The sequence below is a fragment of the Thalia democratica genome, unplaced genomic scaffold (assembly GCF_965202585.1).
Source record: "Thalia democratica unplaced genomic scaffold, ktThaDemo2.hap1.1 HAP1_SCAFFOLD_355, whole genome shotgun sequence".
Classification (NCBI taxonomy): Eukaryota; Metazoa; Chordata; class Thaliacea; order Salpida; family Salpidae; genus Thalia; species Thalia democratica.
This window is the reverse complement of record NW_028139434.1, coordinates 17501-27500: the sequence shown is the minus strand read 5'-3', so window position 1 is coordinate 27500 and position 10000 is coordinate 17501. Positions and strand designations below refer to the sequence as shown.

The window sequence follows — 10000 nt, the reverse complement described above, 5'->3', positions numbered from 1 at the left end:
CGCTTAAAAGAAAAGTAAATTCTAGTTATTAGCAAATAAAAACGTAAGCCAATCAGATAACGTTATTTGCTGTTTAAACCAATTAGAGCGCTAAAAAAGTGGTTTGACCAGTTTGAGATATCGAAAAAATAATGGCACCATCTTGTAGAGTACAATTTTCTGAGTTAAAATTAATACAATTAGTCTTTTATACTAAAACTTAAAAGTTTTTTTGTCCAAAAACAAATAAAAGCGTGGCTACTTGAAAAATCAAACGAAAATAAATTTTGCACTTTTGTATTGTGAGTCATAATAAGTTATTTACTGTTACCAACAGATACTAGCAAAAGCTTTTTAAAGTTTTGTATTAACTTAATGTATTTGTAATTACTTTTACTTAATAGAAACTATTGAATTACGTTTACTTAGTTTACTTTTGTATGTGTATTAAATATATAGCAATTTTGTTTGAACTTAAATAAGGACTATTAAACTATTAAAAGAAAACTATCAAAGTTTACTAACTCAAAAGCTAAATCTTAGTTATATTGTTATAAGCATTTATGTTGTAATTTACTAATAACTAAATGAGTTTATTTCAAACAAAAAGAATTAAATAATGTTATGTTATGTCAAGCCTACTATATGAGGTATATAGGTATATAAGGTATACAAGCTTATGTTTGAAAGTTATAATAATTAAAATAAAAATAAATATTTAGTTGGTAAAATTTGTATGTTTTAATATGCTTTGAAATTAGAGTTAGTATAGATGTTTTTTTTTAAATATAATAAATATAAGTATTTAGTTACTAATAATAAACTAAAATACCAATTTTGTAGTTATTACAAAAAAAAAAACTTATCTTACTTAAAGTTCACTGTAATTGAAACATTATACAAAAGCTTTATAATTATAAGCTTTGAATAATTCTATTTGAATAAATAATAGATTCATAACTATATTCATGTTTGCATATTTAAATTATAAAAAGTTAGTGTTTTGTGTATTGACTTTATGATTATTTTATTTTAGTAACTGTTAGTTTTATACTTTAATAAAAGAAATATGGTTAACAAGTAAGTTAAAAATGAAAGAAGCATAAAAAAACACACTAATTAACTGCTTATTCAATAGTTTGATTATTTAATTATTTTTCTGTTATATAGTTCAATCGTATTGTATAAAAAATACAGAGGTTTAAAGTAAGTTAGAATAAAAATAAAACAAAACATATAAAATAAGCATTAGTTAAAATACATAGTTTTTTTTTCTAAGAAAATTTAATTCTTTAATAATAAGTAGTAATTTAAATAAAAAATAATACAAATAAAGTTATACAATATATATACAATAGTTTGTCAAACTAGGCAAAAAACAAACTAGGCAAAAAACCTACAAAGTAGGCCACCACTACAATCCAATGTTCCAACTGGAAATTCAATGAGATCGTTACTGTACTTGTGATGAACGTTGATAATCCCCAAGATTGTAAGTCGAAGGCCTTACCCAACCTAACCAGCGCACTGGTTTTCTTACAACTGAATTAATCAACATTTATTATTGAATATAATCATTATTGATAGATAGAGGAATGTTGACAATCAACAACAGATTGTAGGTCAAAGGCATTACTCGACCCAAGTACCCACAACCTAGATTGAACAACATTTATTAGATAGATTTGTTTATTGATAGATAGAGGAATATTGTCAATCCACAACAGATTGTAAGTCAAAGGCATTACTCGACCCAAGTACCCACAACCTAGATTGAACAACATTTGTTAGATAGATTAGTTAGATAGATAAATAGTACAGTATAATCTCAAAGAATTTGAAGCCCGAACATTGAACGATAGTGGTGTTTCGTGACGACTAGCGGGATTCGATCTTACAACCTTCTGCTTATGAGTCAGCTGATAAGACCACTGACCCACCGCGCCACGACAAAGATAAAGAAATATTTTGCTATATAAATAGGTTGATTTTTATAATTTTGTTATACAGTGTCAATTACAGTGAACTTCAAGTAAGATATACATATTTATATACATAGTATATATATTTCCGAGTCTGACTTTGAGTACTTTTTATATATTATTAACAAGATTTTTTAGGAGTAATATCTGTTTAGTTCTTTAATATATCTTTAAAATAATAATATTTTTTAAGGTGTTTAAAACTTTTAGAAGCTGTATGTAATGTCTTTTAGTTTAATAGTTCTTTTAAATTAGTAAAAAAAATAAACATGGTTGAGTTATCAAATTAAACAAAATAGAACGTCAAGTATTTAATTACTAAAATTAATTTAATTAAAAAAAAAATCTCAGGTAATCTAAAATGTCAGGAATTATTTAAAAATAAATATAAATTTAAAACTTATTATATTGAAAAGATTGATGAATAATACTCTTGAATGTATGCAATGTTTGTATTTGTAATGCAATAACATAAATGGATAGATCAATGACAAATTGTAAACATATTGTATTATTTTATTTTACGATTTTATTTTATTTATTTAATAATTCAATAAACTTTACTTCTACTTTTCCTGGTCTTAGGTAATTTATAGATAACAATTATTTAAACAAACACTTTTGTACAGTTACAATACAGTTTTAGTACAGTTTGGGAGTAACTGTTGATTAAAAAAACAAAAAAAAGTTAATTCAGGTTAAAATTTTATAAGGAATAATTTTAAAATATCAAATTGATTGTAAATCAAGTGCAAATAGGTTTTTTAAATAAACCGAAGGGTTTATAAAGGCTTGTAAACGCCTTCAAACGCCTACGACCATACCACACTGAGCACACCCCATCTCGTCCGATCTGGGAAGTTAAGCAGTGTCGGGCGTGGTTAGTACTTAGATGGGTGACCGCTTGGGAATACCACGTGCCGTAGGCCTTTGCTTTTTGAATTCATCTTTTTTGTACTATTTTTCTTTCTGACCTATTTATACTTATTACTCGTTTATTTACATTTCTTTAACGCTTAAAAGAAAAGTAAATTCTAGTTATTAGCAAATAAAAACGTAAGCCAATCAGATAACGTTATTTGCTGTTTAAACCAATTAGAGCGCTAAAAAAGTGGTTTGACCAGTTTGAGATATCGAAAAAATAATGGCACCATCTTGTAGAGTACAATTTTCTGAGTTAAAATTAATACAATTAGTCTTTTATACTAAAACTTTAAAGTCTTTTTGTCCAAAAACAAATAAAAGCGTGGCTACTTGAAAAATCAAACGAAAATAAATTTTGCACTTTTGTATTGTGAGTCATAATAAGTTATTTACTGTTACCAACAGATACTAGCAAAAGCTTTTTAAAGTTTTGTATTAACTTAATGTATTTGTACTTAGTTTAAATTAATAGAGTTTATTTGGTTTACTTTATTATGTGTATTGAATGTGCTAGTATCTAAAAATAAATACAACTAAAACAAAACAAACAAGGAGAGTACTTGAATAGAACCAACACAATTTACAGACCAGTTGTGTACTAAATTTAAAGAAATTCTGAATAGTGAATATGCAATTATTATTATAAGTTCAAAGTTCACTTTAATTTAAATTAATGTATTTTGTAAATTGGTTTTATTTAATACGATAGTAGTGAATTACTTTATTTAATTTACTTTAGTATGTGTTGTATAACTTTATTTAAACCAGAAGCAAAACGGGATTATACTTTCAATAAACTACACAATTTACAGACCAGTTGTGTACTAAATAAAAAGCTATTGTGAATAGTGAATATGCAATTATTATTATAAGTTTATAAGTTCACAGTTTACAAAAGCTTTAGAATTTAGTTATTATTTGTTCATATTTGCATATCTAATTTATGAAAAGTTAGTGTTATGTGTATTGGCTTTTTAATTTCTTTATTTGTAGAACTGTTAGTTTTATATTCTAAAGAAACATTTTTAAATAAATATGTTTAACAAGTAACTTAAAAATGGAAGAAATATATTGTATATATTGTGAACTGTTTATATTTATTCTAGCTATTTGCTTAGTGTATTTATTAATGTGATTATTTTATTTTGTTGTTTGTCTTATAGTTTAATCGTATTGTGTTGAAATATATATAACAAATACAGAGGTTTAAAGTAAGTTTAAATGAAAATAAAATAAGACATATAGTTGAAATATAAGTTTAAAAAAATAGTTTTTTTTTTTTATTTCTTTGTTTGTTTGATTGTTTGTTTATTATATAATCGCGACGTGTCATTTTATTACTTTTAAGCATACTAAATATAATAATAGGTATAGTTATAGGAAAAATTCAATTAGTTTCTAATGTAATAAAAAAGTTTATTTCCACAAATAAATAAATACCTGAAAAATCAAATGAAAAATAAATTTCGCACTCTTGTATTGTGAGTCATAATAGGTTATTTACTGTTACCAACAGATACTAGCGAAGGCTTTTTAAAGTTCTATGTTAATTCAATGTATTTGTACTTAGTTTTATTAAAATGACAGTATTGATGGTTACGTTTATTAAGTATGTTTATTTAACGTTATGTAACTCAAGTAAAACCAGAAGCAAATAAGGAGACTACTTTCAATAAACTACACAATTTACATACCAATTGTATACTAAACTTAAAGCTATTCTATTTTATTCTTGATAGTTATTTTAAAGTTATTAAATTATACAAATGTATTTTGTAAAGTAGTTTTATAAAGTTACTATAGTTTATTTAACTTACTATAGTATGTGTTATATAACTTTAATTAAACCAGAAGCAAAAAGGGAGACTACTTTAAATAAACTACACCATTTATTGTTATATATAACTCTAATAAAACCAGAAGCAAAAAGGGAGACTACTTTAAATGAACTACACAAATTAAAAATATATTATTATTTATAAATCAATCGTGTTGTGTTTCAAAATACATTTTTCAAATAATGTTTTACAAGTATTTATCAGTTATTTAGTTTTCTTTTTATAGTTTAGCCGTATTGTTTTATTTATTTGTTATTATTTTTATTTAATTGTTTGCTTATTATATTTATCGCCATGTGCTTAAAAAATAAAACAACTATAAAGGTTAAAAAAGTAAGTTTAAATAAAAATAAAATGAAACATATAAAATAAGTTTATGATTTTTTTATTATTATTATTATTATTATTTAATTGTTTGCTTGTTATATTTATCGCGATGTGCTTAAAAGAATAGAACAAATACAAAGGTTTAAATTGTAAGTTTTAAATAAAATAAAATGAAACATACAAAATAAGCTTATGATTTTTTATTATTATTATTATTATTATTATTATTTTTATTTCATTGTTTGTTTAATATATCTATCGCGATGTGCTTAAAAAATAAAACAACTATAAAGGTTTAAAAAGTAAGTTTAAATAAAGATAAAATGAAACATATAAAATAAGCTTATGTTTGATTTTTTTATTTTACTTTTATTAAATTGTTTGCTTATTATATTTATCGCGATGTGCTTAAAAGAATAGAACAAATACAAAGGTTTAAATTGTAAGTTTTAAATAAAATAAAATGAAACATACAAAATAAGCTTATGATTTTTTATTATTATTATTATTATTATTATTATTTTTATTTCATTGTTTGTTTAATATATCTATCGCGATGTGCTTAAAAAATAAAACAACTATAAAGGTTTAAAAAGTAAGTTTAAATAAAGATAAAATGAAACATATAAAATAAGCTTATGTTTGATTTTTTTATTTTACTTTTATTAAATTGTTTGCTTATTATATTTATCGCGATGTGCTTAAAAGAATAGAACAAATACAAAGGTTTAAATTGTAAGTTTTAAATAAAATAAAATGAAACATACAAAATAAGCTTATGATTTATTATTATTATTATTATTATTATTATTATTATTATTATTATTATTATTATTTTTATTTCATTGTTTGTTTATTATATCTATCGCGATGTGCTTAAAAAATAAAACAACTATATTAAAAAGTAAGTTTAAATAAAGATAAAATGTAACATATAAAATAAGCTTATGTTTGATTTTTTTATTTTATTTTCATTTAATTGTTTGTTTATTATATTTATCGCAATCTGCTTAAAAAAATAAAACGAGTATTAAGGTTTGAAAAGTAAGTTTAAATAAAAATAAAATAAAACATATAAAATAAGCTTATGTTTTTTTTTTTTTTTTTTATTATTATTATTTTTATTCAATTTTTTGTTTATTATACTTATCGCAATGTGCTTAAAACGATAAAACAAATATAAAGATTTAAAAAGTACGCTTAAATAAAAAATAATACAAATAAAGTTTATTTATAATAAATATATATATTTAAAACATTAAAAAAAGTAGTTTATACATATTTTTATTTATTTATTTCTTTTAAACATATTAAATAAAGTATAAAAAAGTATTAAAACATTTAAACGTAGCATAAATAAGCTTAAAACATTAAAATAATCGAAAAGAAACAAAGAAATTGAAAAAAATCGGAAAAAATCGGCAAAAAAAGTTCAACAGCAACATTTGAGCATCATACACGTATGCATTACTTTACACTAGTGAGAGAGACGTGTTTGTGCGTTCGGTCGACTTGACGAGAAAGCGGGCTTAAAGCATTACTGTTTAGCACCCGAGGCGCGGCTATTGCAGCGGCGGCGAACGTGCTATGTAAACGCATTGGAGCAGCGTATGAAAAACTACAAGCGTCCAGCGGCGGTAGGCTTATAGCTTTGCGAAGTCGTCGAGACGAGTAGCCGACGCAGGCAGGCACGGCTCGAGGCGGGTAACTGCAGCAGACAGATGGCGTGTTGCTGCTGACGAGTTAACCGGCAGAAGGCAAACGGTTGGTCGGGAGAAAGAACAGTCAGTTGTATAGCTGCATGCTGCAGTCGACGCGGGCTGGCGCTTTAAACAGCAAAAGGCCGGCGCCGACTTTCAGTAACGTTCGCAAGGCTTTTAAGCCGAGTGATAGAAAAGGTCTGTATTTATACAGTAAAAACGCTCAGTCGAGCAACGGGTTTAAACGCCCTCGGATAGTTATCTGGTTGATCCTGCCAGTAGTCATATGCTTGTCTCAAAGATTAAGCCATGCAAGTGTAAGTACGAGCTCACGTACAGTGAAACTGCGAATGGCTCATTAAATCAGTTATGGTTCATTTGATTGTACGCTTTTACATGGATAACTGTGGCAATTCTAGAGCTAATACATGCGTAAAGCGCCGAACTGACGTGAGGCGCGCATTTATCAGACCAAAACTAACCGGCTTTCGGGTCGTTACAATGGTGACTCTGGATAAGCTTGCGGATCGCACGGCCTAGTGCTGGCGACATCTCATTAAAGCAACTGCCCTATCAACTATCGTCGGTACGGTATCGGCCTACCGAGGTTGTAACGGGTGACGGAGAATCAGGGTTCGATTCCGGAGAGGGAGCCTGAGAAACGGCTACCACATCCAAGGAAGGCAGCAGGCGCGCAAATTACCCATTCCCGGCTCGGGGAGGTAGTGACGAAAAATAACAATGCAGACCTCGTACGAGGTCCTGCAATTGGAATGAGTACACTTTAAACTTTTTAACGAGTATCCATTGGAGGGCAAGTCTGGTGCCAGCAGCCGCGGTAATTCCAGCTCCAAAAGTGTATATTTAAGTTGTTGCGGTTGAAAAGCTCGTAGTTGGATATAGGGACGGCGAGGTTGGTCGGTCGAAAGGCTAGCACTGGCCTCGTTGTTCTTGTTGGTCGGTGCCTTCGCGGTGCTCTTAACTGAGTGTTGCGGTGGTCCGGCAAGTTTACCTTGAAAAAATTAGAGTGTTCAAAGCAGGCTTTACGCTTGTATAATGTTGCATGGAATAATGGAATAGGACCTCGGTTCTATTTTGTTGGTTTTCGGAGCACGAGGTAATGATTAATAGGAACGGACGGGGGCATCCGTACTGTGCCGTTAGAGGTGAAATTCTTGGATCGGCGCAAGACGAACGACTGCGAAAGCATTTGCCAAGAATGTTTTCTTTAATCAAGAGCGAAAGTCAGAGGTTCGAAGACGATCAGATACCGTCCTAGTTCTGACCTTAAACGATGCCGACTAGCGATCGGGCAGTGTCGAACTTAAGAACTGTCCGGCAGCTTCCGGGAAACCAAAGTCTTTGGGTTCCGGGGGAAGTATGGTTGCAAAGCTGAAACTTAAAGGAATTGACGGAAGGGCACCACCAGGAGTGGAGCCTGCGGCTTAATTTGACTCAACACGGGAAATCTCACCCGGCCCGGACACAGCGAGGATTGACAGATTGAGAGCTCTTTCTTGATTCTGTGGGTGGTGGTGCATGGCCGTTCTTAGTTGGTGGAGCGATTTGTCTGGTTAATTCCGATAACGAACGAGACTCTTACTTGCTAAATAGCTGCTCGACCCATTGGGTCGGAGACAACTTCTTAGAGGGACTAGTGGCGTTTAGCCACACGAGATTGAGCAATAACAGGTCTGTGATGCCCTTAGATGTTCGGGGCCGCACGCGCGCTACACTGACCGGATCATCGTGTGTTCCCTAGGCCGAAAGGTCCGGGTAATCCGTTGAACCCCGGTCGTGCTAGGGATAGGGACTTGCAATTGTTTCCCTTGAACGAGGAATTCCCAGTAAGCGCGAGTCATTAGCTTGCGTTGATTACGTCCCTGCCCTTTGTACACACCGCCCGTCGCTACTACCGATTGAATGGTTTAGTGAGGTCCTCCGATTGAGCCTGGTACGTGCGGCAACGCACTCGCCGGTGTTCGAAAAGACGATCGAACTTGATCATTTAGAGGAAGTAAAAGTCGTAACAAGGTTTCCGTAGGTGAACCTGCGGAAGGATCATTAACGAATCGAAATTTGATTTCAAGCGACGTCTCTTCTTCGAAGGGACCGAGCCCTGTAACTGTTATAGTTCGGTCGCGTTGCTTCCTGACAGCGGGAGTAATAATTCAGCACGCAAGTGCTGGCGCGGCCGCTTCTTTTTGAACACAATTTTTTGGTTGCATTGAGATTGATTAACACGAGAGATCTCTTAGCGGTGGATCACTCGGCTCGAGCGTCGATGAAGGACGGAGCTAGCTCCGAGAAGTAATGTGAATTGCAGGACACATTGAGCATCGATATTCTGAACGCGTATTGCGGCCTCGGGTAATCCTGGGGCCACGTCCGTCTCAGGGTCTTTAACACACCGATCCTTTCATTAGTTTGAAAGTGCCTGCGACTCGTTTCTTAATTAAGGAGCGTGTCGTCAAAGACAGCTGGTCTGGCGATTTCACAGCTGAAGCGTGAGCAGCCTGCTGGCCTCGGGTGAGGTAGCAACGACGGTAGGTGCTCGAGAATAAGTTAAGTGACTTCAAAAGGCCGACGTACAAAGCGCATGTACTTTTATAGTACATCACTTTTGACCTGAGATCGGGCGGGACGACCCGCTGAACTTAAGCATATCACTAAGCGGAGGAAAAGAAACTAACAAGGATTCCCCTAGTAACGGCGAGTGAAGCGGGAAAAGCCCAGCGCTAAATCCGAGCCTTTTTGGAGGGCGAGGAAATGTAGCGTATGGAATTCAGCATGCGGCGAACCAACGACTGCCCACGTTCTTCTGATCGAGGCCTTTTCCCAGAGCGGGTGTTAGGCCCTTGGCGGCGGTCGTAATTCGTCCTAGCGGTTTTCCCGGAGTCGGGTTGTTTGGAAATGCAGCCCTAAGCGGGTGGTAAACTCCATCTAAGGCTAAATACTGGCTCGAGACCGATAGCGAACAAGTACCGTGAGGGAAAGTTGAAAAGCACTTTGAAGAGAGAGTTAAAGAGTACGTGAAACCGCTTGGAGGCAAACGGAGGCGCCCATCGAGTCGCCGGACGTTTTCAGGCGCTGCGAGAGCTGTCCTACTGTTTGAGTGATCTTCGGAGACTCTTACGGTTGCGCTGGCGTCGCGGCGCTGCACTAGCGTTCGGCGAGGGCCGCGACCGGTTGCTGGGCTGACTTTGGTCGTTCGCAAGGTAGCTCTTCTTCGGAAGAGTGTTATAGGCGT

At 32.4% G+C, this 10000-nt stretch overlaps 3 non-coding genes and 1 pseudogene across 3 annotated transcripts; all 4 read left to right on the top strand.

Annotated features, from left to right (window-relative positions):
• The first annotated feature begins 2771 nt into the window (after positions 1–2771).
• On the top strand, positions 2772–2890 carry LOC145846225 (5S ribosomal RNA). The gene has a single exon (XR_014370670.1). It is a non-coding gene; the product is annotated as a 5S ribosomal RNA (ribosomal RNA).
• Positions 2891–7009: 4119 nt separating this feature from the next.
• On the top strand, positions 7010–8817 carry LOC145846239 (small subunit ribosomal RNA). The gene has a single exon (XR_014370682.1). It is a non-coding gene; the product is annotated as a small subunit ribosomal RNA (ribosomal RNA).
• A 182-nt stretch (positions 8818–8999) lies between these two features.
• On the top strand, positions 9000–9152 carry LOC145846221 (5.8S ribosomal RNA). The gene has a single exon (XR_014370666.1). It is a non-coding gene; the product is annotated as a 5.8S ribosomal RNA (ribosomal RNA).
• Positions 9153–9374: 222 nt separating this feature from the next.
• The window catches only part of LOC145846248 (large subunit ribosomal RNA), a 4944-nt pseudogene continuing 4318 nt past the window's right edge, over positions 9375–10000 (top strand).